Source organism: Sorex fumeus, unplaced genomic scaffold (genome assembly GCF_029834395.1).
Source record: "Sorex fumeus unplaced genomic scaffold, SorFum_2.1 ptg000044l, whole genome shotgun sequence".
NCBI lineage: Eukaryota > Metazoa > Chordata > Mammalia > Eulipotyphla > Soricidae > Sorex > Sorex fumeus.
The window spans coordinates 61,792,898-61,820,361 of NW_026606101.1; positions in this window are offsets into that span (position 1 = coordinate 61,792,898).

Genomic DNA, 27,464 nt, shown 5'->3' on the forward strand with positions numbered 1-27,464 from the left:
GGCTGCATTCCCAAGCAACCCGACTCCGGGAAGGCACCGGGCCCGGCGCACTGGGGGCCACGACCGGCCTCACACCGTCCATGGGCTGGGCCTCGATCAGAAGGACTTCTTGAACTCTCTCTTCAAAGTTCTTTTCAACTTTCCCTTATGGTACTTATTGACTATCGGTCTCATGCCAGTATTTAGGTATTTGGACAACCTGGCAGGCAACCAAATGTAATCTGCCTACATGGCAGAGTCTGGCAAACTCCCCGTGGCATACCCAATATGCCAAATACCAGTAACAATGATGGGTCTCATTCTCCTAACCCTGAAAGAGCCATGAATATGGCACTTTTTAAAATCTCAGGGCTAGGACAAAGGAGACGTTACTGGTGCCTGCTCGAGGCAATTGAACAACAGGATGATCGTGATCATGATCGTGATTGTTCTATGGTCTGCAGCTAATATAGTTAATTTTAACATTATGTTAAAAGTATTCCTTTTTTGAGAGAGAGAACAAAAGGGAATATCCTGCCACAGCGGCAGGGTAGGATGGAGGGTTGGGGGGTGAGAGGGATACTGGGACCCGTGGTAGCGGAAAATGGGCACTGGTGGAGGGATGGGTGTTTGATCATTGTATAATTGAAACCCAAGCACAAAAATTTGTAAGTCTACAACTGTACTCATGGTGTTTCACTAATAAAAATTTTTTTAAAAAGTATTCTTTTTTAATTTTTTTTATTATTGAATCACCATGAGATACAGTTACAAGCTTTCATGTTTGAGTTTCAATCATACAATGATCAAACACCCATCCCTCCACCAGTGCACTTTCTCCACCACCAATGTCCCCAGTATACACTCCCCATTCCAACCCTACCCCTGCCTCCATGGCAAACAGTTTTCCCCATACTCTACTTTTTTGCATTTTGGTCTGAATTACAGATATTGAGAAGTTTTCCATGTTTTGAATATTGCTATTTCTTGCTAGAGACTTTGTATTTTAAAATTAGTCCTAATATCAGCTTGCAAATCTGTGTTTTTTAAAAACATACTTAAGTGGGGAGCATTATAGAACACAGTCTATGGTGTTTCTCTTAACAATGAGTCTTCTAGTTATTGAATGTAGCTTATCTCTTCATATATTTATAACTTTAATTTTTCTCATTCATTTATCTTGGAAAAAAATACTTTTATTTAGACAATATGTGAAGAGAGAGGGGAGAGTGAGAAGAGAGAATAACAGCTTCTCTCGAGGAAAAAAGCTTCATCCATTTAAAAATTTTAGTAAATCTTGGACATGTCTTGACAGATGTTTACCTAATTAATTTACGATTTCAGAGGGATACTATTAAAATATACATGGCATTTCCTATCATACCGTTCTGCATTGGAATGTCTATTTCTGCCTTTAATTCTGCCCATTTTTGCTTCACATATTTTGAAATGTTATTGAATGCATTCACCTTATGTATATCTTGCTTCAGAATTGCCTTTTAATATCATGAAACCCACTCTGACTTTCTGTACATTTCGTGTATTATTTTTCTATCATTTTCGATTCAGCCCATCAGTATCATTGTATTTAAATCTACTCTCTTATAAACATCATATACTCACTTTTTTATTTTAATTTTTCTTCTGACCCTTCAGCTATATGTCCTCACATTCCTAAGTGTATGCTCTTGATATTTGAATATCCATTCTTAGTTTTTCACATTCAAGAATTAGTATTATACGACTTCAATTTAAATGTAAGAAGCTTCAACTCTATGCTCATTTCAACCCCTATATTTTACTCTGTAATTTTGACAAACACTTCATTTCAACCTCACAATGCAATGTTCCAACTTTTGCTTTAAGTTGTAATATGTTTTTTAAAAGTATTAAGAAAAGATAAGTAAAATGATGGAAACACATAGTTCTTTTTTTTTTTTATAATTTCCTGGAGGACTGGCTCCATCTGTTCTTCTTTTCTTTAGTCCTAAGTATTTCCTTCAGTATTGTGTGGAGTTCAGATCTGTTGATGATGAATGATTCTGGATCTCCTCCATGTGAAAATTACTTCATTTTATTAAAATATAATTTACGTGCATTTGTTGTTAACAGATATTTGTACTGAATGCACACACATTTATTTTTAATTCTACCAATATACATTCGTTAACAAAATATGGAATTTCACAATGACAATTTTTCTATTTAGAACTATAATTTTAACTTTATTTTAGAATAACTTTTTCACTTACAGGAAAAAAACAGTAAAGATAGTACTGAAACCTACCATGAATATTCCCAACTTCCCTAATTACTAACCTCTTTTATTAGTGGTATGATTGATGAACTAATGTTTTCTGAAAGAGATGGTAAAATTTGCACAATACCATTCTTAAATGTTTGGGAAGATAATCAACTTTATTCAACTTCATTAACATGGGCCTATTCAGGTGAACTATTTCTCCTTGAGCAAGTTTTTGGTAGATTGTGTCTTTTAAAGAACAAATCTATTGCATTTAAATTCAAGCTGCAGGAAAGAAGTTTTGAAAGAAGAAGAAATTTCTTTTTTCTTTTTTTCGACAAAAGATGTGCCTTTATTGTTTAGAATCCCGCCCTCCCCCCGCCCCAACAATCAGAATTGCTGAAAAGGCATTGTGAAATACTTTGTTTTATATAGCTGGTTCATATATAGCAGCCACGTGATTTTGGATTTCTGCAAAGAGCCAGATAATTACAAGATTGGTTTCTGTGTGTCTGGTGTTATGGCTATGCCGGAGAGCCACTCATGGGGGGCAACTTGTGACCTCAGTAGGGCATGAAGGACGAACCGGTACCGCCCCCTTCCCATGAGACTGCAGTTGCCCCATCACCACCGGCTCATACCTTGGCTTTCCTATAAGCTCTGAGGCGATGGCCACCTTGCTGCTGGTGGGGGATGGGGGGGAGGCGGAAGGGAGCAACACCTGTTCCCTCCCGGAAGGCATGGCATTGTAATTTAACGCATGGACCATTCACTTTTCTGCAGCAAGCTGCTGGGCTCTGGACTAAGTCCTTTTGCCTCTGGAGCCATGGCCGTGCCAGAGAGCTGCTCGTGGGGGGCAACTCGTGACCTCGGTAGGGCTTGAAGGACGATCCGGTACCACTTCCCTTCCCATGAGACTGCAGTTTCCCTGTCACCGCTGGCTCATACCTGGCTTTCCAATAAGCTCTGAGGCGGCGGCCACCTTGTATGCGGTCCAGATGCATTTCTGCCAATAGCCGCTGGGTTTCTAGATTTGTGTCTGAGTCTCTGCGATCATGGTCATTAATCAGCTTGATCAGGAGTCAGAGAGGCCATTTGTAGGCAGGGACTCGTTGTCTCGTTGGGATGGGGAGGAAAAAGCCAGTTCCACCCCCATGTGGTGAGGCCCCGTGTGTCTCATCACTGCAGGCCCAAACCTGCCTGTCCAGTGGCCTCTGGAGGATGGTGGTTACCAGGCCACCAGGGGGAAAAGGCCAAGGCACAAAATCTATTCCCACCTGGAGTGGCCCAGAGCCAGTAACCTACTGCAGGAACAGGATGCATTTCTGCCAAAAGCCGCTGGGTTCCGAGATTCATTTCTGAGTCTCTGGGATCATGGCCATTAAGCAGTTCGATCAGGAACCAGAGAGGCCATGCCTTCAATTATATAGCTGAGCGGGAGGTGGTTTGTGGGTGTGTTTTCCACATACCTAACTTTTGGCCATTTACTTTCTTGGTAAACTTTGCCCCAAGTTTTTGGGGTCTGGCCAAAGGCACAGCAGCAATTTGGGGGTATCTGAAAGTCTGACAGTGCCATTAGGCTGCTGATGCACTCACCTTACAGGTACAGATTGACCTGCTGGCGGCACCATACCCCCAGAAGAGAAATTTTGAAATTAAACTTTCCCAAGCAAAAATAAATAAATAAATAAATAAATAATTCAATTGTGGTCTTAGAGCTGTTCATTATTATTTCCATTTTGGGTCAATAGATGAACCCTCTTTTGTTGCTGATTGGTCATTTCTGTTTGTTTTATTTTTCTTCATAACTTTACATAGATATTTATAAATTTTATTGATCTTTTATGAAAGGAGCTTGATAGCCTTTTTAAAAAATTTTATTACTTTCTGCTCTCTTTTATTTATATTCTTCATCTTGGTATAGGCTTAAAAGCTAAGATTATTGATCATTTCCATATCAGCAATTACAAGCACTGTTTTTATAGGCTACAAATTTCAGTAAATTCACTTTTATTTTCAGTTAGCTAAAAATATTGATCCTGAGACTCCTTTGACCCATGTATTATTCAGAAGTATTACTTAATCTCTAAATCTTTGGAGATTTTCCATTTTTTTCTGTCATTGATTTGCAGTTAAATTCATTGTGGTCAAAGCACACTTTGTTTGATTCCTTTTCTCGTAAATTTGTTAAGGTGTGTTTCATTGCCCAGAAAGTGCTCTATCTTCACGAATGCTTTGTGAGTAGACAAGCGTTTATATTCTGCTGGTTTTGGATGGAAGACTTTAGAAATGTCAATAAGATCACATTGATTGATAATGCTCTTCAGGTCAACCTTATTCCTAAAGATTTTCTGTCATGTAATTTATCAATCTTTGAAAGAGGTGCATTGACATCTCCAATTACAATAGTGAATTTTGTCCATTTCTCCTTGTGTGCATCACATATTTTGAGGTTCGGTGGTTAATGCACACAAACTCACACACTCAGGTCTGTCATATCTTCCTGAGGAATTATCCCTTTGTCTTTCATTATGCATTGCCCCCCTTTTTTTTGTTCATGATAAGTTTTCTATATTCTGAAGTGTGGTTTCTATGAAGTTAATTGTTATTCAAGTTTTTGTTGTTGCACCCGGTGGTGCCCAGGGCTCCTGGCTCTGCACTTGGGAATTACTCCTGGTGGTGCTTGGTGCTGGGGATGCTGGGGTTCAAACCTGAGTCGACCATGCGCAAGGCAAACGCTCTACCCACTGTACTATTGCTCTGGCCCCTGTTCTTTTTTTTAGGGGCCACAACCAGTGATGCTCAGGGTTTACTCCTGGCTGTTCTTTTGGAGATGACTCCTGGCTTTGCTTAGGGTATGATTTGGGATGCAGGAATTGTGTTGGGATCAGCCTCCTATGAGGCAAGTGCCCTACCTGCTGTATAATCTCTCTGGCTCTTCACTTTTGAAGGATTATTTTACTAGATATGGAATTATGAGATGCTGGTTTTATTTTCTACCTTTTCAATTTTTCAAAGCTCTCTGTATTTGAGTAGGTTCTGACTTGAATTCTGCACATGAATTTTGCTACAATTCTTCTCCTTACACCTCTGTATATAAGCTTTTCCTTCTAAGTATTTAAAGATTGTCTTTGGCTTTCTGTTGTTTTAATACGATACGCCTAGATAAAGATTTTTTTTTAACAACTGTATCCTTCTTTGTTACCTGAGGATAATCTTCCTGGATTTATCACCGAAGTCTGTCATTAATTTTTAAAATTCTTAGTTATGATTACTTCAGATATTAATTATTTGTTCTTTTTTTCCCTTTTGGTACTCCAATAATGCATATATTACACCTTCACTAATTACAACAGTTGTTGGTTGTTGTCCTCACTAATTACAATAGTGGTCTTGGTTGTTCTATTCTGATTTTGAATTTTTATTTCTTTTCGTTCCATTTTTGACCACTGATGCATTATCAAACACGTGATGTTTTTCCTTCATCAGGTGTATTGATGACCATATCAAGGATATTCTTCATGTTACAGTGCTTATTTATTTGTTGTCATTATTGTTTTCGTAGTGATAAAAATTGAACTCAGCCTCAGGCATGCAAGGCATATATAAACTCTAACACTGAGCCACAACCTGGCCTGCAGTGTTTCTTACTAATTCTTCTTTTTAGAATTCTGATCTCTCTGTTTGCATTATTCAGCTTCTCTTGTCTGTTTTCCTCTTTTCCCATCAGAACCCCTAGCATATCAATCACCATCTTTTGCAGTGCCCTATCCGATCATTTCAACATCTGCTTTATCTGGGCCTGAGTCTGATGCTTACTTTGTCTCTTTCTTATTTGCTCCTTCTTTTTAACATGGTTTCTCATTTTTTATTGTGGTTCAAGGCCAGACATGACATACAGAGAATTAAAAACTCAGATAAATAAGTTTTTAGCTTGAAGGTTTTGATATTTCTTCCTCATGTTTGTCCCCATCAGAAAGACCCTGTGTCCTGCTACTCTTTCAGCTATAATTCAGAGTCACTAGAGTAGAACCCTTCTTAAATGGTGAGGAAGGTAGAAGGAAGAAAGCATTCTGTAATCTGTGGCAATGTAACACTGTCCTCCCATTGTTCATCAATTTGCTCAAGCGGGCACTAGTAACATCTCCATTGTGAGATTTGTTGTTACTGTTTTTGGCATATCGAATACGTTATGGGTAGCTTGCCAGGCTCTGCCGTGTGGGCGGGTTACTCTCGGTAGCTTGCTGGACTCTCCGAGAGGGGCGGAAGAATCGAGCCTGGGTCGGTCTCATGGAAGGCAACCGCCCTACTGGCTGTGCTATCGCTCCAGCCCATTCTGTCATGTAGACTAATCAATTTTTTTAGTGGACCCGTGTCTTTAGGTAGTGAAGAAGGGACCTGGAATAGGAGAAATGCCTTTCTTCAGGATGAGATAAGAGTGGGTGAAACTTTTCCCCAGAAAAGCAAGTTTTTGGTCTAGAGAATGATCTTTTCTTCACTGGATAACTCACTGTTTCCAACCCCACTGCTAGAGCCAGTGAGGTATTTTTATTAGCTCTCCAATAAGAGAACTCAGTGCAGTTCCCAGAAGTACCACTCACAAAAGCATGGGGCTCCTCTAAGACAGGGTTGTCCAGAAATTTGTTACTGTCATATGATCTGCCCATCCTCTGGAAGTTTCTAGTCATTTTATGGATCCAGAGGCTACTGCTCCAGGTAAACAGATGTTGGCTATGACTAGGTTTGCCAAACTCCCTGAGACTTTTCATAAGTGGTCCCAATAATCTCATTTCTCTGAGGCATCCGTGAAAGTCGCTGATTTTATGTATTCCAGAATTTCCTTCTGATCAGGGTGGTGGTTCCATAACTTCCTAGCATTTTGCACTTGATCACTTGATCACTTGACACCCCGTTACTCATCGATTTGCTCCAGCGGGTGCCAGTAACGTCTCCATTCATCCCTGTCGTGTGCTAATGTAGCCCAATGGCACCTGCTCATTCTAGGAACACAAAGAGCCTCAAACCTTCGTCAGGGTCTTGAGGAAGAAGTGTGACCATTTTGCACGTTGGTGCTAAATGTTCCCTTTAGCACTTGGAAGTGCTCTTCCATAGTATACTGGTGCCAGTTTTTTTCTGATAAGAAACCAACTACCGTCTCTATCATACTTTCTCTGTTTTCAAAAGTTTTTTAAGTCTTCAATAGGTTGACTTCCATGTTTTTTGCAATATGTGGGGGAAATTCTCTGACCTCCTAGTCATTATAAAAGTAAGGGATGCAATAAAATATTTGCACTTTCCTTTGTCTTGTGAACTTTCCTACCATGGCTGTAGACTTCTGCTTGGGAACAGAGCATGGTAAACCTCAAATTATCCACATATGTAGAGATTTTTCCAAACCAAGCCTAAACAGGTCCCCCTCTCCCCACTGACCTATTCTGGGAAAGAAGCTCATAAACTTGCAGAGGTCAATCATCCTCCCAGGAGAAAGCACCCATTGCAACCTTTGCCTCATTTCTTTGAAAGGTTCACATTAAGCGCTCCCACACCCCGAATGATTGATTTGGGGGTTAGCTGACAGGAAAGGGTTCCAAGTTACTCTATCACTCTCTCCCAGAATCCCCATGGGCCACGGTGAATGCTGGATGTGGAGTCAGGAAAGCAAAAGTGCCTCAGTCTTCTCCTGAGCATGGAGCCTCCCTCCTCTGCCCAGTCGTGCTGGCCAGTAGGTAAAAGAAACTTCAGAGCCTTCTCAGGCAGACCCTGGGAGTTACTTGTCTCTTCTCCTCCGACCCTACTGAATGCCAGGGGCCCACAGCATCTGCGATTCCCAGGACTCCACAAGGTGGGGAGCTGGAGGGAACTGGAACTGCATGTGAATTTTGCTGTGTGGTGGCTAGAGGGAGTGGTTGAATATTCCAAGCCAATGTGTTCTTATTTCTCTTCCAAGCTAGTCAAGCCAGTTTCATGTTGCAGGTGCCAAAGGCATATTCTAAGAAACATTTATCAACCTAACACCTAAACTCAAGGGCACATGCTCAAGTTCTCCTCCTCCAAGCTCTTGTGGGCTCTCCTCCCCACCCCCGCCCACCATCTTCATGTGGAGAGGCAGGAAGGGATTTGAGCCAGTGAAAGACAAATGGACAGTATGTGACTCTCAAAGAACCTTGAACCCATGTCCCCTTACCTACTTTTTGATTCTCACAGAGTCCTTCCCCTGTCTTTGCTTAGTGAAGTAGTAGTAATACAAGATCTCAATTCTGTGCAGAAGGCTTCGGTTTTCTAAAACAAAATTAGTAATGATTTTTTTTACTGGCTTTAAGTACAGCTGAACTCATTCATGAAGTGTCCAAGAGTTAGAATTATTTGTTTCTTTCAGTGAATTGAGTTTTATATTAGGCATCTAAGCCAGGACACTTGTTCTAAGTGAAATCAAAGTATGTCAATTTCTTCCAAAACACTAAAGAATGTTTTGTATCCCAGTTTTATCTGGACAAAACCAATGACTGCTATATGAAGAATTTAATTTCAAAATAAGACCAGAGAGATAGTACAGAGGATAAAGTGTTTGTACTGACTGTGGTCAACCTGGATTCCATCCCTGGCACCACCTAAGGTCCCCATAATACCACAAGAGTAATCCCTGAGCACAGAGCCAGGAATACACCCTGAGAACTGCCAGATGAGGCTCAAAAACCAAAACAACATAGTTAAATACTTGGAACTAAGTAGCATCAATGTGAATAACATCCTCAACCTCGTTATTTTAATTACTTTTTGGTGAGCATCCTTAAGACAAGGTAGATATAACCACATTTTCACAAAGAAGAGGACCCAACAGTCAATCCTAGACAAAGAAAATTGTGGAATCTGAGTGTTAGAATGAGTCTCTAATGCCAAGAATTCTCTATTGCTACTGATTGGAGAGGGTTTGGTGTTGATCAGGGGAAGAATATCAACCCAAAGTAAATGTTTCTATAGACTTTATCTACTTGTGTTGGAGCCAAAGAGTGCAAGAAGGACAAGTTTCTCCCGCCCTGCTGCTAATATCATGGTTTCATTTTAAGGCCAAGCACAGTTTCTGAAAACACATTTCAACACCCTCCTTGATCTTCTGCTCTTGGCTGGCTTGGCACAGTCATTATAGGATTGAATCCAAAGACGGGGCCTTTCCCCCACAGCTCAGCCTACATTTCAACAACCTAACAGCATTCATGGACAAAGTACCACAGCCAAGCTGTCCCCTGGCTGAGAAAAATCACCAAGGGTTTGCTGTGTTGAAATCAGGAAGGCACTCAAGTGTGAACCAAATTCCTCTTGGAATTCACCTGGCAGGTGGACCAACTACAGACTCACAGTCCTTGTGCTGAGGGTAGGGAAACCTTGTGCTGGAGGGCATGAAGGAGTTCCATTGGAATAATGCATGCACATTCTTGGAATAACTGTGCTTCCTGGCGGGCATTCTTCTCCGAGCTGGAGAGGAAGCTTGACTCAGCTTGACTTTGTGGACATGTGAGGTGCTGAACCTCTGCCAAAGGCAGGATGGACCTGCATAGGAAGGAGAGGGGAGCCCCAGTTCCGGCACAGATGGGAGCACATGGGGGCAGAGACAGAGAGGAAGAGAATGGGGAAAGGAAAATTGGACAAGGACTCACTGCAGGCCACGTTTCTTGCCCTGATTCAGTCATTCCTTCCTGGAAAGAGAGTGTTTTTGTGCTTAACCTCATGGCCCCAGATTTCCAGGATGTGGCTGGCCCTCTAGATCTCTCTGGGACTTGCTTATTTACTCGGCATCGATGCACAGGGACAGAAGGATGTGAGAGGAAATTACTCAAGTGGGACACAAAGGAAAACAAAGTCAAAGTCAAAAGCTTTGAAAAATGCTGCTCACTCACATCTTCCCATGAAAATTATGATCGATTAAACAGATGTCATCTTTTTTATTGCCCACTGCAATTCGAAAATCTATTTTATGAAGTTGCAGACTTTTCTCCCCTCCCCCCCCGACTCCCACCCCTCACCCCAATAATGTTATTTGGAGAATGTTCAGAAGAATAAAGCAGGAAGAAGAGAAAAATGTCTTGGAGCTGGTTCAAATGCACACAGGACGGTTGTAAAGAGGACAGAGCAGGCAGGGAAGATTTCTCACTTCTGTTCTTTCTAGTGGTTTTTGGCTTAGTTTTGGCTTTGGGGTCACAGCTAGTCTGCCCAGGACTAATCCCTGCTCTGTTCTCTGGTAGTTCTGACAGTTGAATTTCTTCTACCAGGAGAATCTGGAGCTTGTAGAACCTTGACCTGGGCCTATCTCTAGCAAACATGAAATGGCTATTTCTGGAAAGCAATGAAAACAGCGCTTGTGTTCTAGAGATTCCAGAATCAGACCAGAGAATTTATGGTAAGTATTGACTCAGAGAAAGGCAGAGAGGCAAAAGATTTCCTCCAAAGAATGTGGTTTTCTGATATCAGCATTTTGAGTTCCCAGCTAAGGCTTATTCTGAAAAGGTCAGAATACAGAAACCCAGTAACTCTCTTGGGGGACAGACTTCATTTGCCCATTTCTGTGCTTCTCCCTAGAGATGAAACAATATTTAATAAATGACTGTATGCTGAAGGAAGGAAACTAGTAAGGAATATGGAGAGGCTTTTTAAGGAAGATGATGGAGTACTATGTACCCAAGCATAGAGGAGAAGCAGGAGTGAGAGAAGGCTAAGATTTTGAGGCAAGATTATGAAAGAGTCAGTGCCAGTTAGAAGAAATCACATTCTTCTTTTTTAAATTCTCTTAAAACTAATGTAGGAGTACTGCTATTTGTTCATCCATTGATTAAGCTGAGAAATCACATTTCTCATGGTAAACTACCATATACCCCAGCCCTTTATGTAGGAAAAGGACATTTAATAGGAGTCCCTCCTTTTCCCAGTTAATCTCAAAATATCTTCCTCCTTAGACCCCACAACTCTCACACACCCCCAAGTCTATCATAAGGATTAGATTATTCTCACTCACATCCTTTAGAGCTCCAAGGATAGATGCAAGCTCCAAAAAAATTTCAAAGTTCCTGGCCTAAACTCTTGTGTTTAGCCACTGAGATTTTGAAATTGGTTATCGTCACAGTTAGATTACACCAACTCACAGATATCCTATGAACATCCTTTAGAGTTCCAAGGACAGATGCATGATCCAAGAACATTTGAAAGTTCCTGGCCCAAAGTGGGAAATCTAAAAGTACACAGTGAAGAATTAGATCCAAATTCTCTGTATCTTCGGCTCTTTTAAAGAGCCTATGACTATGAACCATCCATCCCCTCTGAGGCTGACTCCCTGAAAGCCTTACCTGAGAGGAGGGTATGAGAGTTGGCACATAGGGATACATTGGCCCTCAGGAGAGGGAGAGGGTGTCTTTCCAGGAACTACAAGCTCCAAAGTCTCAACTTCAATTTTTCAATGGTTTTTGGCCTGGAACAACTTCCCATTGCCAATGACTCTCAATGCTTCGCTGACTACACAGCTGCCAGCTGCAAAGCCGAAGTCTACCACAGACAATGAGTGATCACCACTTCATGCCAAGTGCCTAGGGCATCCATAATGATGGGTTCATGTTATAATACATAAATAACTAAAGGACAATGTTCCTTCTTGCCTCAAAGGATATGCAGATGGAAGGGGCCTGAGCACAAAGTTCCAGGAAGGCAGAGTACCAAATGAACTGTACAGAGAAGACTAGGAGATATCATTCATGTCCCAAGAACAGCAAAAAGTTGGCAGGGCCATCTAAAATGATATGGTATATGAGCCTTTATCCGTCAATGTCTCTATAAAGGAGGTTAGAATTCATCTCAGACTTACAAGTCACTTAAAATAAAGTGGGAGCTATCATTGGAGATGCAGTCAAGAGACAAAGCAGAGGGGCTCACTCATCTGAAGTCTCTCAGGAAGGAGGGGCACAGGTGGTATAATGGAACAATTTTCCTTGCGTGCCTAGTTATGTAGGTAGAAGGAGCTGAAGACTCAAGAATAAATTTAAGCTCCATCCAGAACCCTCTTTGCTGTCACTGTGACTCCCTAGAGAAAGAACCCAGGGAATCGGGCAAAGAACGATGCCACTTGGAAAGGTCTATGACTGAACAGGCACAGAAAATCATCCCATGTCTGGATGAATAAAGGTGTATCCTCTGCCCTTGGAGTGAAGAGGGGCTGGGAGAGGTACTGCAGGAATTCTTTAGCACAAGAACAGTTTAATGCACTACTTGGCAGAATTTGGCTGCCTAGGGGAGGAGAATTACATGAAAAAACTCAAATCCCCAAGTCAAGAGACACAGACGATGTGCCAAAGACTGTATCTGAGTCAGAACAATAAGGAATATCCCGGAAAGTACACCAGCCTGTTCTTTAGGCTAAGAGGGTTGAATAAGCAGCCAGGAGCTGTTGAGGGAGGACCAAGGGCATGGGGAGGGAAGGACACTGAGAAAAATAAATCCTTCCTAAGCACAAGGTAAAACTAGAAGAGTTGAAAGACAGCGGTGGACAGAGGTTACCATAGCAACCACAATACCTAAACCCCTTCAGGTGCTGACCTCAAACTCCTTAGCACAAAAGGATCAGGCCCATTTTTCAGGAGTAAATGTTGCTTACTTTCATCTTTACTGTTATGCAAAAGAGTCCAGCATTAAATCTAGGACTGTGAATCTGCTCCCTCAAAAAAAAAAAAAGAGTTAGAAAACAACCACAGTTAAAAAATAAAGCACCCAACAGTATCAGACACAGAGATTACTTCACGATTACTTCAATGTTTCATCTTTCTGACAAGGAAGGCAAATTAACTATAAGAAAATAGGATAAAACAGGGGCTCTGATGGAGAACATAAACTTATATGAACAAAAGATTTTGGCAAATGAAAATCTAAGAAGAGTTTGTTGGAATTGCACTACATCAAAAATATCATAATAGAGACAAAGGACACCTTTAAAAGCTCACCAATAGATTGGAAAAGACCTCAGAATAACCAAGGAATTTAAACATTGCCAAGACTGAAACAGAAACAGGAGAAAGTTAAGAGTTGTGTAATACTATCAAATGGTATATGGCATGTATAATTGGGATCTAAGAGGGAAAGGGAAAGATAGCAGACCAGAAGAAATATTCCTGCTGCCAGTGATTTCAACTAGTGTCTTATACTGCAAATACTATAAATTGTATTTGTACCCCCACAATAGAGAAGTTGACAGGGAGATATGGATAGAACAAACAACACATTCACAGGTTCACAATAAACAGGGAACAATGAGAATTTGGGATGCAGGTGTTGGGGGGGGAGGGAGAGAGAGAGAGAGAGAGAGAGAGAGAGAGAGAGAGAGAGAGAGAGAGAGAGAGAGAAGTCAAATATATCTCAGTTCTCAATTAAATTCATAAACCTTCTGTCCTGAAAAATATAGATGATCCAATCAAAGGATATGTTTGTTTTTATCAAGCAAATAGACTTAGAGGGTAATAGGATGATCCCAGGGCATGGAGCGCTTCACTCAGTTGGGAAATCAATAGAGGGCCTTCCTTCAGGTATTGCTGGATACCTGGAGTATCTAAGTAAATGCGAATATACAATAGAAGCTCTCCAGCGAGACGCAGTCACACATCTTAATGACTTCCAAGTACTATCAGAGCTGCTTGCTTCAGAATATTAAATTGAGGAAGCAGCTAAGCTGGTAAAAACAAGAATTCTTGTAAGGTGACTTTTTTTTTTTTTGCTTTTGAACCACACTCAGCTGTGCTCAGGGCTTACTCCTCCCTCTTCGATCAAGGAATCATTCCTGGCAGCATTCAGGGAAACATATGGGGTGGCAGGGATCAAGTCCCAGTGTGTCATATGCAAGGCAAGCACCCTACCAGCTGTACTCGGTCCTGTCATGTGACCATTTTTATCGAGCTGTCAGACAGGAGAGATTTCTTCAGGCTGGATGGGGATGATATAAGAAGGAGTTTTCAATTTATAGGACACTCTTATCATAGCAGCTAGGATTCAGGGTAGCAGTGTTCCAGAACATCTCCCACTCTTCCTTTAAGACTTTACATCTCCTATCCTGAAAGATAGTTCAAAAGCTTACATTGCATATAGGCAGCCCAAGTTCAATTCTTGGTACCAAATATGGTCCTTTATTACCACCAGGAGTGGGAATGATCCTTGAGCAACAAGCCTGGAATAACCCCTAAGTACCACCAGGTGTGGCCCAAAACAATGAAAGAAGGAATGAAGGAAAGAAGGAAGGAAGGAAGGAAGGAAGGAAGGAAGGAAGGAAGGGAGGGAGGGAGGGAGGAAAGGAAGGGAAGAAGAAAGGAAGGGAGGAGGGAGAAGGGAAATAAAAAGAAGGGAAGGGAAGAGAGAGAGAGAGAGAGAGAGAGAGAGTTTCCATCTCCATCTCCTAGTGGCCTTTTCATTAGAGTCAGAGAGGATCAGGGACACTAATTTATCCTCACCATACAAATTCAATCCTCAAAAAACTAAAGTTCCTGCTGTCTGTTTTAATTTCAGGCCTAAATACATTGTATTGAAAGAAAGAAGTGACAGAAACTGGGAGGGTATGAACATTAGTACACTAAATTTAACTTAAATTAAAATTAGATTTATATTAAATTCATAGGTCAGTGTGCATTTAAAAATTCTTAAAATTAAAAGTTCTTAAAATTCAATAGAAACAGAAGAGACACCCTCTCCCAATGGACAAAGGAAATGAATAGATGTTGAACAAAAAAATTAAAACAAGTCACCAGTAAACACATAAAAAAAGATATTCAATCTCACAAAGCAAAGAAATGATCATTTAAGCAACCTAACACTGTTATCATCTTTCTGATAGCAAAGGTAAACAAATCTCATATTACCTGGCCATTGACAAAGATGGGGGCAGACAGGATCTTGAATCAGACTTTTTTTTTTTCAGGAGTAATTCCTGAGTGCAGAGCCAGGAGTAACACCCAGTGTAATTCCTGCACTCAGGAATTCCTGCACTCAGGAATTACTCCTGTTGGTGCATGGGGTGATCGACTATATTGGGTGCCGTGGATTGAACCCAGGTCAGCCGCAGCAAGGCAAAAGTTCTATCTACTGTACTATCACTCCAGTCCCAAGACAGAGACACTTGATGGGAGTTAGAACTGAGGTGGTCTTTCTAGATAGAAATGTTATATATATCAAATTTATTAAAAAGAACTTGCTGTTTAACTTATCAAATTCACTCTTACATAGAAACCTAATGACATTACATTTGCAGAGTCCCTGGAAATACATTTTATAGAGTCCTATGGCTTACAAAAATAGTATGCATGTCCACAGATATGAACATATTGAAGAAGGAAATGTGTCCACCAAATGTTCAGAATGATATTAAAAGAAGTCATCAGCCTAGCCCAAGCACTTGGCAACTCTGTTCCCAGCCCAGCTGCACTAGCCCTGTGTACAGCCAGGCCTCATTCCATGAAAGACTCCCAGCAGAGACCAATGGAAGAACCTATTTCCTGCCTTATGGACCCTCTCCTTCTAAAAGGCAGCCCCATCCAAGGACAACAGAGAAGTCAGAATCACAGGACATTGTGATAAGGGGAAGAGTTACTTAGCCAGTGATTTATCTGTACCAGTAAGGGAGAGAAATATGGTATAAGAATTCAGGTAAAATTTTCAGGAACTTGATCACTTGACATCCCAGTACTCATTGATTTGCTTGAGCGGGCACCAGTAACGTCTCAATTTGTCCCTGTCGTGTGATAATGTAGACCAATGGCGACTGCTAGTTCTAGGAACACAAAGAGCCTCAAACCGATCTACCAGGGACCTGATGAAGAAATCTGACAATCTCTTAGGTGGGTGATCACCACAATCTTATGACCTTGGAATCCATTTGGCAATGGCTCTTGTCCAGCGGTTGTCTCCAAATCTCATTACGTGTCCAGCCCGTCTGATTTTCGATGCCTTGGCCAACGAGACAGCGTCCCTGATTCTTGATCGTCGACGGAGGTTGGAACTCTGGATTCTTTCTCTCATTTGAGTGAAGCGTGATTTCCAAGCATAGCTTTTTTGATTCCTCTTTGGGAGACCCGAATAGTGTTCTCATCATGTTTTCATAGGGCCCAGGTCTCTGAGATGTATGTTAATGCAGGAAAAACAGTGGAATCCAGAGTTTCTTCCTCCTCTTAGCTATTTCTTCAAAGTTCTTGAAGGCGTTCCAAGCCACTCTCTTCCTCATGCACAACTCAGGTGCCAGGTCATTCGTCATGTTGATTTCTCGACCTAGGTACACATAACTGTTGCATTTGGAGATGTTCTTCCTGTTGAGAGTGAATGGAACATCAGGAATGAGATTGTTTCTCATAAACATTGTCTTGGTGAGATTCAGCTGTAGTCTGACCTTTCCACACTTACGGTTGAAGTCAGGCAGCATTTGTGCTGCTTGGCTAATGTTTGGTGTTATTTAGAACGATGTCATCAGCAAAGCAGAGGTGGTGTAGCTGCCGACTGTCTATCTTCACTCCCATTCCTTTCCATTCCAGTCATTGCATGATGTTCTCGAGGGTGGCACTGAAGAGTTTCAGTGAAATGGTATCACCTTGACAAAATCCTCTCTTGACAATGATGATCACCTCCCTGTAGAATGGTGAGATCCTGGTAGTGAATCCGCAACACAGCTCACGGGAGGATCCTGATGTATTGACATTGAATGCCAGTTTGGCTAGGGCCTCGATGACCGCTTCCATCTCAACAGAATCAAAGGCCTTCTTTAAATCAATGAACGTTAGACAGAGTGGCATCTTGAACTCCCACGAAACCTCAGTAAGCTTGGTTATCATGTGGATATGGTCGATTCTGCTAAATCATTTTCAGAAACTGGCTTGCTCACCTGATTGTCCTTCATCTAGTGTTCTGCCAATCCTATTCAGGATGACTCGAGTGAACAGCTTGTAGATAACAGACAACAGGCAGTTCGGGTGATAGTTGCCAATGTCGTGGATGTCTCCCTTCTTGTACGGTAGTACAGTCCTGCTGGTTTTTCATTGGACAGAACCTTGCATTCAGACAGGTAGCATGCGAAGAGCCAAGCCAGTGCATTGATGAGTACTGATGGCAGTTTCTTCAGGTGTTCGGGTCTGACCTTGAATGGGAAGGTGCTGTTTGCTTCTTTACTGACAAAATGGCATGTCGGATTTTGGAAGGGAGAACTTTGGGAACGACATATCCATCCTGTGGAATTTGGCATGTGGGCAGGTGGATGTGGCTATCGAAGAGTTCCGAGTAGAAGTCATGGATAATCTTCTCCATTGCCCTTCTAGAAGATGTGATAGATCCATCAGGACTTTGGAGAGCAGTCATCTTGCTTAGTCTTGTAATTGTGAAGGACAGACCGGCATTGCGAATGCTTTTCCCAGCTTCTGCTGCATCTGCCAGCACTGTTGTTCTCTCTTTGGGGTCTTCCTTTATCGCTTCTCTGCACTGATTTGCAAGCTTGGAGTTTGCTTGCGGTTGTCTGAGGCTTGTCCCAAGTCACGTTGGCGAATGAGCTTGAGAGTTTCGAAGACAGGTATCTTTTTGTGGCTATCTCTCTCTTAGCGTTTTTTTTTTCACAATCATAGAGGTGCTGAACCAGTTGATCGTATTCCTCGCCAATGTTGTCAACAACGGCATCTTTCCATGTTGCCGCAATAGTGCCAAAGAGCTCCCAGATGGTGATCGTTATGGGAGTTCTCTTCTTAAACTTTGCAGCCCTTTCTGTCTGCTCTGTGAAGTAGAATTTTTCACAAAAGAGACAGTGGTCCGATCCCATTTAGAATTTTGGGACAACAGCAACATCGATCAGGCAAAACCGTCAATTGAATATGATGTGGTCAATTTCATTGTGGAACTGTCCACCAGGAGACTCCCATGTCCAACGTTTAGATTTGACCTTCTGGAATTGTGAGATAGCATGGATGGTCTTGGTCGACATGGTGAAACTCGGACAGTCTCTCACTCTGTTCGTTCCATTCTAGGCCATGGGTCCCGATGTGGAGTTCTTCGGCTGATCTTCTCGGTCCTATCTTGGCATTAAACTCACCAACAATGATCTCGTAGAAGGTGTGGTCTTCTTTATAGAACTTTATCCAGCTCCATGTAGAACCTCTCAATTTATCCTTCATCATAATTGGGTGTTGGTGAGTAGACAACAAAAAAGAAACTGCCGGTAGTGAGCCACATCTATTCAAGTGTAATGGTCCAATTCGGGTTGGGAGGCTTTCGAATGAATCAATGTTTATGACTATGTTCGTGTTGACAAGGAAACCAACACCACCGCCACCTCTTTTGTCACATGTTCTAAGGAACAGTTCTTCTCCAGTGTCGAAAATGGCACGGTGTGATTGATGCCTTCTTGTCTTAGTCAGACCAATGATGTCGTACTTGATCTTTCACGCTTGCACCAATGTGAACGTAAATGCATTGAAATTACATACAGTCATGTTTGTCTTTCTTCATTGTGGCAGCCTAGGTCGGCCCTGAGATTTTATTGGCCTCTCCTTCCTCATCCTTCCTAACGCTGCCATATTGTTGGCTCTTTCAAGGTCAAGGTAGTGAGACCCATTGTATTTACTGTTTTTGAATACACCACGGATAGCTTGCCAGGCTCTGCCGTGTGGGCGGAACACTCTCAGTAGCTTGCCAGGCTCTCCGAGAGGGATAGAGGCTATTAGAACGGCCTCTAATCGTCCTTGCAGGTGTTCCCATGGTTCAAACCATATTTCAATGCAATCAAATATGGTGCAGTAATCTTGTATTAAGTGTTTAAGCATCCTGGAATGTGTCGGCAGCTTGGTAGTGGAGGTAATGGAGGTCTGCCAGGCTGCTGGGAGCAGGCAGACGATCTCTGCTCCTGGGTCCATTGAGCCTGGAGTCCAAGGTCACAGAATTCCTCTTCCCTCATTCTGTGGGGCTTCACTCGTGCGTGAGTCTCGACCTGAGTGTCCGGAAAGCATCCTGGAGTGTGTCGGAGGCTGGGTATTGGAGGTAGTGGAGGTAATGGAGGTCTGCCAGGCTGCTGGGATCTCTGTTCCTTAGTCCGTTGAGCCTAGAGTCTGAGGTCACAGAGTGACAAACTCAGTAGACCTGACAGATACAGGATTCATTCAACTTTCTAGACCGTTCATCAAGAAGCCCCATCAGGTGGTCTCAAGAAAAAGGTGGTGGGTGGACAATGGGAAAAATTTCCCTCCAGTTGTGGAGGCTAGGTGAAGAAGTTATTTCAGAAACACCCCGGATGCCCACATTCCAATGTGGCAGATTTGTTTGAGAAACCAAATGGAAATGTAGGTCTTCCCCTATGTTCTGACTTTTCTGGAAGGGAAGAGGCGAGGACATGGGGACATTGACAAGTTACTTGGGTGTTTAAAATAAAATTAGCTTATAAATGGATGAACTGGAGAGTATCATGCTGAGTGAAATGATTCAGAAGGAGAGGGACAGACATAGAATGATTGCAAACATTTGTGGGATATAAAGAAACATAGCGTAATACCTAAGGACAATAGAATCAAGTGCAAGAGGGTTGGTTCAGGGTTGGAAGCCTACATCAAGTGTTAGGTGAGAAGGCACTTGGGATAGAGAAGGGATCACTATGACAATGATAGTCAGAAATGATCGCTCTGGATAAGAACTGTGTGCTGACAATATGTGTGTGTGCATGTTTGTGTGTGTATGTGGGGGGTGAGAGGATAAAGGTGGCAGGAAAAAACTGAGATATTGGTGGTGGGCAATGTACACTGAAGAAGGGATGGATGATGGAATATTGTATGACTGAAACCTATCCATGAACAGTTTTATAACTTTGTACCTCATAGTGATTCAGATTCAGTTAAAACTAAATAATTTCTTTTAAAAAGTTTAAAAATAAGCCAGCACTAAAAAACTTAAGCCCCCAAAGTTTGTCTCTCCACGACAGACCATTCTCAAGGCTAAGTCTCATGTTTTGTTTTAATAGAAGCCTTAACCATAAATTTTAACCTCAGGGAAAGTTAATTTAAAATCTTTGCTTAAAAGTTCTTTCCATGATTTCAAATAAGATCATGCTGACTTCTTTTCCAGCAAAAGAGATTTCTCACTCCACTTTTTTTTTTTCAAACTTCCTTGGAGATTTGTGCTAGACACTAGGTCCTGCCAACTTCTCATGATCTCACCTAGAGAACATATGAATGAGGAAATGAGATAAATTAAGTCTCTGAAGAGAATAACACCTTTCCTTCAGACATACAGATTGTACAACCGTACAAACCCATTCAGGATAAACTGGCTAGATGTATAGACAACGGTGAAGTAGCCAACCATTGTTATTATTTAATAGCAAGATTCAATAGTTTTCGCGCGGCCACTTACAATATTACACAGCCGCGCGACATCTTCTTATATATAAAGTGGTCAATGCAAAGTAAATTCTCCAACGTTTCTCCCTGAAAATCAGGCTTAACTCTTTTACAAACCACAACACCGAATAGGAAAGAGAGAACAAAAGGGAATGCCCTGCCACAGAGGCAGGGTGGGAATGGGATGGAATGGGGGGTGGGAGGGTTACTGGGATCCATGGTGGTGGGAAATGGTTACTGGTGGAGGGATGAGTATTCAAAATAAATAAATAAATTTAACTTTAAAAATATTTAAAAAAAGATTCAATAGTTTTAAACTAGATCCCAGGTAGTTTGTCTGAAAATCCCCCTCCCATTTTCTTAGTCACATAGGCCCACTTAGCACATCACATGAACTCAGAGGCTACTATGAATCTTCAAACCTTTAACATCAGTCTGTCACTGTCCTCCCGTTGTTCATCGATTTTCTTGAGCGGGCCCAGTAACGTCTCCATTGTGAGACTTTGTTGTTACTGTGTTTGGCATATCCAGTACGTCACGGGGAGCTTGCCGGGCTTTGCCGTGCGGGCGAGATACTCTCGGTAGCTTGCCGGGCTCTCCGAGAGGGGAGGAGGAATCGAACTCGGTTCGGCCATGTTGGCTGCGTGCAAGGCAAATGCCTTACCTGCTGTGCTATCACTCCAGCCCAAACCTTTAACATCAAGTCCCAATTTGTTTCTCCCACAAAAGCATGTCCAGTGTCTTTGAAACTATGTAGCTAGATACAGAGCTTCCAGGTTTAGCAGAGCAGCTGAGAGAGGGGCTTTGAATAATGATGGGCCTAGATCCAACTGTCATTAATTAGCAGCTGTGGCTTTGGACAAATTATTTCAACTCACCAAGTCTTGGGCATTTTGTCTGTTAATAGTATCATCTCCATCTTACAAGTGCCAAACAGCAGCTCAAATTAAATGAAATCATGTAGCTTCAAGCATTTATCAAAGTCGCAGGCAAGCACTAAGGATCCAACCAACGTTACTTGTCATTGTCATCAGATCAGACCTTGCCATTGGTGATTTACAGTCAGAGGCTCCATGGCTTTCATTCTCTAAAACTTGGCCCTGGGACCAGGTCATTTCCAAGGACCCTGCCATCTAGGGAGTTATTGCTGGGCCCCTGGCAGGATTAGATAAGCACATGGTCCCAGGTTCCTCATCTTTTATCCATGATTGAGAATGTGTATTGGCACAGTTCTGTTCTCAATATAAAAACACTGATAAGCATCCCTCTCCACTTGAATTAACCTAGAGGTGGGGTGACCTCTCCATCACTGATGATATTCAGGGAGAAACTTGGATCTGCTTGCTAGGAATGTAATAGGCAAGATTCAAATGTTGACAGAAAGTTGAGAGACAGTACAGTCTTCATATTCAGCCATCCTCCCCAGTTTGATCCCTACCACCTTATGGTCCTCCAGAACCTTCAGGGGTGACTCCTGAGTCAGGGGTAAGCCCTGAGCACAGTCAAGGCTTACCCAAACAAACAAACCAGAACACTTTTTGGGGCCACGAAGGTAGTACAGCAGGTAAAAACTTTGCCTTGCAAACAGCTGACAGTTCGACCCCCAGCACCACTTATGGTCCCTTGAGCCCTCCAGGAGTTAATCTTTAGTGAAGTGTCAGGTTAAGCCCCAAGGGCTGCCAAGTGTGGTCCCTCAAAATACACACACATGCCAACAGGAGGGAAACCACATGAAACCTGGGCCCCCCTAATTCCAATGCAATTGGAAGTCCCCTACTCTAAATGGCTTAAGATTGTGCCTTTGCTGTTAGAATCAAGTCACCTGGGAAAGTTGTGAATCAGTCCTCCTGTCTATCTGTCCATTCAGGCTAAAGAAACATTTTTTTTCCAAACTAAATCTCAACCAGAATAATGAAAAAGGTCAGGTCAAATGTTTCTCCAAATACTCTTCCTCTCACTGCATCTGGCTGCCTCATCTTGGAATTCAAACTAAATCTCAAGGTCCGGAAATGAAACAGTAGAAAAACGAGTCTGCAGCAGCCTTGAGTTGGTAATGAGAATCCAGGGAGGCAGAGAGAGAGAATCATGGTGATTCAATAAAAAAAAATTTTTTTAATGGGTAAAAAAACTGGGGATTAGAAATCCTATCTCTAAGAGTGATTCCCTCTCTCTGGGATGCTGATAAAATTTGGACTTCCTTCTTGATTGCCCAGTTTGATTTCTAATAAGGAACGGAGAACCAAGGCAGGCAGAGAGGAGAGGGGGAAAGTCTTTTCGACATTCTCAATAGGAGTAAGCCAAGGCTTTGTTCATCAATCTGCCACTGTCTGTACAAAGAGGCAGCCCCCACCGGGTCATGCATGTTACCCTGCAAAATGACCCCAACCCAGGTCTCCTAGGGATTATAGTGAATGCTGGGAAGGGCGGATAGTCTAGAAGACTTTGGGTCTCATCTCAGGCTCTGTATTCCTGCAGGGGCTCAAGTATCTGCTTTTTCTTGGAGAGGATTTCCAGTCAGCTGACAGCCCTTCTCCAGCAGGCAGCCTTCCTAAAGGCTGTGGGGCTTAGCTGGAAGCGCAGCACTCATCAGGCATTCACTGGGGTCCAACCTGGCCCTGGTGCCATAGGATCAGTTAGAGATGCTGACTGCACTGGAGCTGAGCCTTCCTTCTAACCAGAGATTACAGAGGTGCTACAGGGCAAGTGGGACTTGAGCTAGCTGCACTGACACATGCTAGGCAAGGGCTCTGCTCTGCAGGTTGCATGAGAAATAGGAATGTTGGGTGGGGGAGTGCTAGTGCTGCTTTGAGCGGGTGTAGCACTGGAAGGGAATTTGTGAAAGTTAATGCTCAGCCCAGGACCAGATCCAACCATGGAGCTCTCCTGCAGGTGACCCAGAGATGCTGGAAAGTTGTGATTTCCCTGAGCCAGTCCCTCTGGATCCTGGTGAGTTTAAGGAGCCGCCCCTGGGGAGCTGGAGTGATAGCACAGTGGGTAGGGTGCTTGCACATGGCCAACCCAAGTTCATTACCCGGCATCCCATATGGTTCCCTGAGCACCGCCAGGAGTAATTCCTGAGTGCAGAGCCAGGAGTAACCCCTGAGCACCGCCTGATATGACCCAAAAAGCTTAAAAAAAAAAAAAGAGCTGCCTCTTACATAGAGGACAGCACTGTGTGCTGGGAGCCAGGGAAGAATATATTGCTTTCAGGGACACCATGGGTCTGCAGGACTCTGGAATTCTTGTGTAAGCCCTCACGGTCCGCACTGCTTCCCTTGTCCTGCATAACCTTCCCCAGAGTGAGAGAGCTCTGCTCATGCCAGAGCTGGCCCAGGCACTGCATGGATGAGCTGTGCTCGGTGGTGTCTGTGACAGGAAGCAGCCGCTATGACCTGCTCCCTTCCCTCTTTGCCATCAGGGCAAAGGGAAGGCACTGGACTGATGGGAAAACAGAAGTTTTGTGTCCCTGCTGCCATACCCACACACCTGGTACCAGGAGGGCTCTAGTTTGAAGGAGCACTGAGCCGGCTCCCTGTCCCTGAGCCTGTCCCTGATCAAAGCCGCTCTCCCAAAAAGCTGTGCTTGGCCAAGTGAAACCCCTTTTCCAGACGGCACCAGTTGGCCACTGTTCACAAAGCCAGCTTCTAGAGAGCACCAACTGCTGAGATCTCTGCTTTGACCTGCACCACCCACACCCTTGGCAAATGCTGCTGTCCACCGCTGGCCTGCAGCTACGCCTGCCACTGGCACCCCTCATGGGGTCCTGGAAGTGCAGTGAATGAAAGGACCTGCCCTGTGCCTCCTTCCCAGCTCTGCTTCAAGCAGGGTTTAGCTACATGATATAATAAAACAAACCACAGGGGAGCTGGGAAATAGCACAGTGCCCAGGGCACAGGTTTTTTTTTTTTAATGCCCCAGACCTGAATTCAAATCCTGGCATCACATGGTGCTTGATCCTTAACTAACACTGGGTGTGGCCCAGAAGTGCCTCAAGCATACTTGGGATCTCCCTGGGGGAATCCCAGACCACAGGGCCTTAGTGGCACCATATCCTCAGGCCTCACCTTGAACCTGGCCAGGCGGGCCATCTTCAGCACTTTGTGCACTGCTTTGGAGGGCCCAAGACATACAGTTGGTCTTTGTTCTCAGTTCCTAGCATAGTGCTCCAATATCTTCAAGTTCCTTGATAGGGTTGTCAGGTGTCCCTTGACCATACCCAAGTTTAGACCAAAGAGGCAGTTCAAGGTGTGACCCCTAAATGAGCTTCTGGACGAAGCTGGTCTTGATAAGGATCAAACAGGGGAGCTGGGTGGACCCCTTGGGCTCTAGCCCCTGAATTCCTGAGAAGAGAAGCTGAGGATCAGCCCAGAGGGTGGGGACATGAGAAAAGGGTTATGCAGGGTGGCTGTGGAAGATTAAGAAACAAGACAAAATATGAGAAAGAGTGTGGAGGTCAAGTGGATAATAGCCTAATGGATGAAGAGCCCCGGCGGGACTCCAGGTCAGTGTTTATTGCATAGGACCAGGAATCATCAGAAGAGCAATTGACATTCTTTGATCGATTGCTTAATTCTCTCAGTCCATCTGGGCTAAACTTTTACACATCTGAAGGCCTCAGTGTATCGGCACAAACTTCCTTATAATGGGCTTATCTCAAGAGCTGTTTCCTCCAGGAGGAAGAGCGGAGACAGAGCAGACACAGGAACCTGGCCTCAGTGGTTTTCCAGATACCAGGTTTCTGTTATCTGCCCCTTCTGCCTTTCTCCTCATATTATCTTAACCGCTGGTTCTCAGCAGAGGTTGGGTTGTCAAAGCTCTTGAACTCAGAGATTTGGGGGAGCTTTTAGCTAATGACAACACTGATGAGTAAGGGCAGCATGTGGATGGGACTTGGAAGCTCTGTGTCATTCTAGAGGGGGGCCCTCCTTGCTCTACCCATCTTTTCTAATGGATTGTTTCTGTGCTGCATCCCTTAGAATAAACTGGCAAACAGGAGTCAAGGCATCTGCCCTTAACAATGGGGATACAGTTGGAGGAATGTGTCCATCAGCAGTACAAACATCCTAGATAGCACCAACACAAACGCAGATGGACTGGCTTCCTGAACACCTAGGCTGTATACAGGAACCCTGTCACACAAGAGGTTCATCACTGACCGAAAGCATCAGCTTGATTTGGGGCAAGACTGTAACTGTAAAGTGTTTCCTGGCATCTGTGAGTCATGCTAGGGAATTCTTGAATGGGAGGCGTGGGAACACTCACATTGAAAACTCTATGGGACAGAGGTGTAGGGACACTGGGGCACTGGGAACTTGCAACTGGCACTAAGGAGAACAGGCTGGTGGCACTGAGCTCGTAATCTGTGGGTGTGCTCCAGTTCAGAGTTTATTGCTGGAAAACATGTGCAATTGCAGTTGCTGGACCCCCTGCCCTGCCCCTGTAGATACTGATGAATCAGACCTCCAGAATTGGGGGTAGAGGGATAGCAATGGGAGATAGTAGATTTGTGTGCGTGCGTGAGAGCATGTGTGCATGCATATAAGTGTGTGAACGTGCTTGCAGGGATGCTGGCTGGAGACGGCTGAGGGAATTGTGATGAGAAAACAGTCATTTGGAGTTGCCGCCTAGATTTTACAGTAAGACAGCCTTGCTCACACCCAAAGTCTGGACACGGAGATAAGGACCCGAGCTTAACATTCTGATTGGCAGTTCCTGACTTGTTTTTTCCCAGCGAGGAGAATGGGCTTCTCCAAGGACCAGGTCCATGAAATGGGGTCTCCTGATTCTGTCTCATCCCACTCTTAATTTTTCTAAAACTGTACTATCAAACCTACATCACATTCAGTTATTCATTCATTAAGATCTCTGGTCAATTTAGTTTAGGTCTTTATTGCTAGTTTCTCTCTAAGAAATAAATGCATGCTATTCTATGCTACTCTCACTGAGTGCAATACTATTCTGAGAGCAACTGGGGAGAGGGCGAGGGGAAATCCCAGCCCCACTCATCACTATTTTTTCATCTCAGTGGAGCTTTTATTCACATTTGCCTCTGCTTTCCCCTCTCACCCTGCTGTTGCCTTTTCCCTTCTAGAAGAGTGATTGGGGCTCTCGGACCCTGTTTCCATGACATTTGCTAAACAGTTTGGCCCCTCAGTTTCCCAGTGGACATTTCAGGATTGCAGAGAAGGTGGGAGAGGTAGAGTTAGGAAGGCAGGAATGAAGGAATCAGTAGAACATAAAAGTTGGGTGTCCCTGGACAGTTCCCAAACACCAGATCCTCACCAGACTGTTTCTCTGGAGGCCTGAGCCCAGAGGGACCCTGGGATATAGGAGGGGAAGGGAAAGCTCTTGGGGCCAAACTTTCCCTCATTAATCACCTGTTTTATTTATTTCAACGCCATCTATGACCTTTATACAATTTCCCTTTTGACATCCATCTCTATTTGTATGTCTCTGGTGCTGAAAGCTGAACAGATAACAAATTGCTTCAATTCAGAGGAGACCTCTTGCCAAGTCTTTTCTTGGCCTCTGAGGTGGCCAATAAGCGCTGCCCCCTTCCTATTTGTATTGTCTCAGTTACCCTCCCAGGACTGGCTAGCTCAGCATGATGAATTTGTCTTGTCATCCCAGTTCCCCTGAAAGGATCCAAAGGATCAGGACCACCCCACCAGTCCTTTATCCTCCACTGTCAGGGCTCTTGTAGATGCTCAGTAAATAAATCCAGAGGGACTGAGGTCTCTTGCTCCAAGAGCGGCTCGAATGGCTTTATTACTATTAATCTCCATGCCCAGCTCAAATTAAAGCATTCAGAAGAACACCTATTTAGCAAATGCCATGTCAGGACAAATCACTAGACACTCATGTTCACCTCCAGTTTC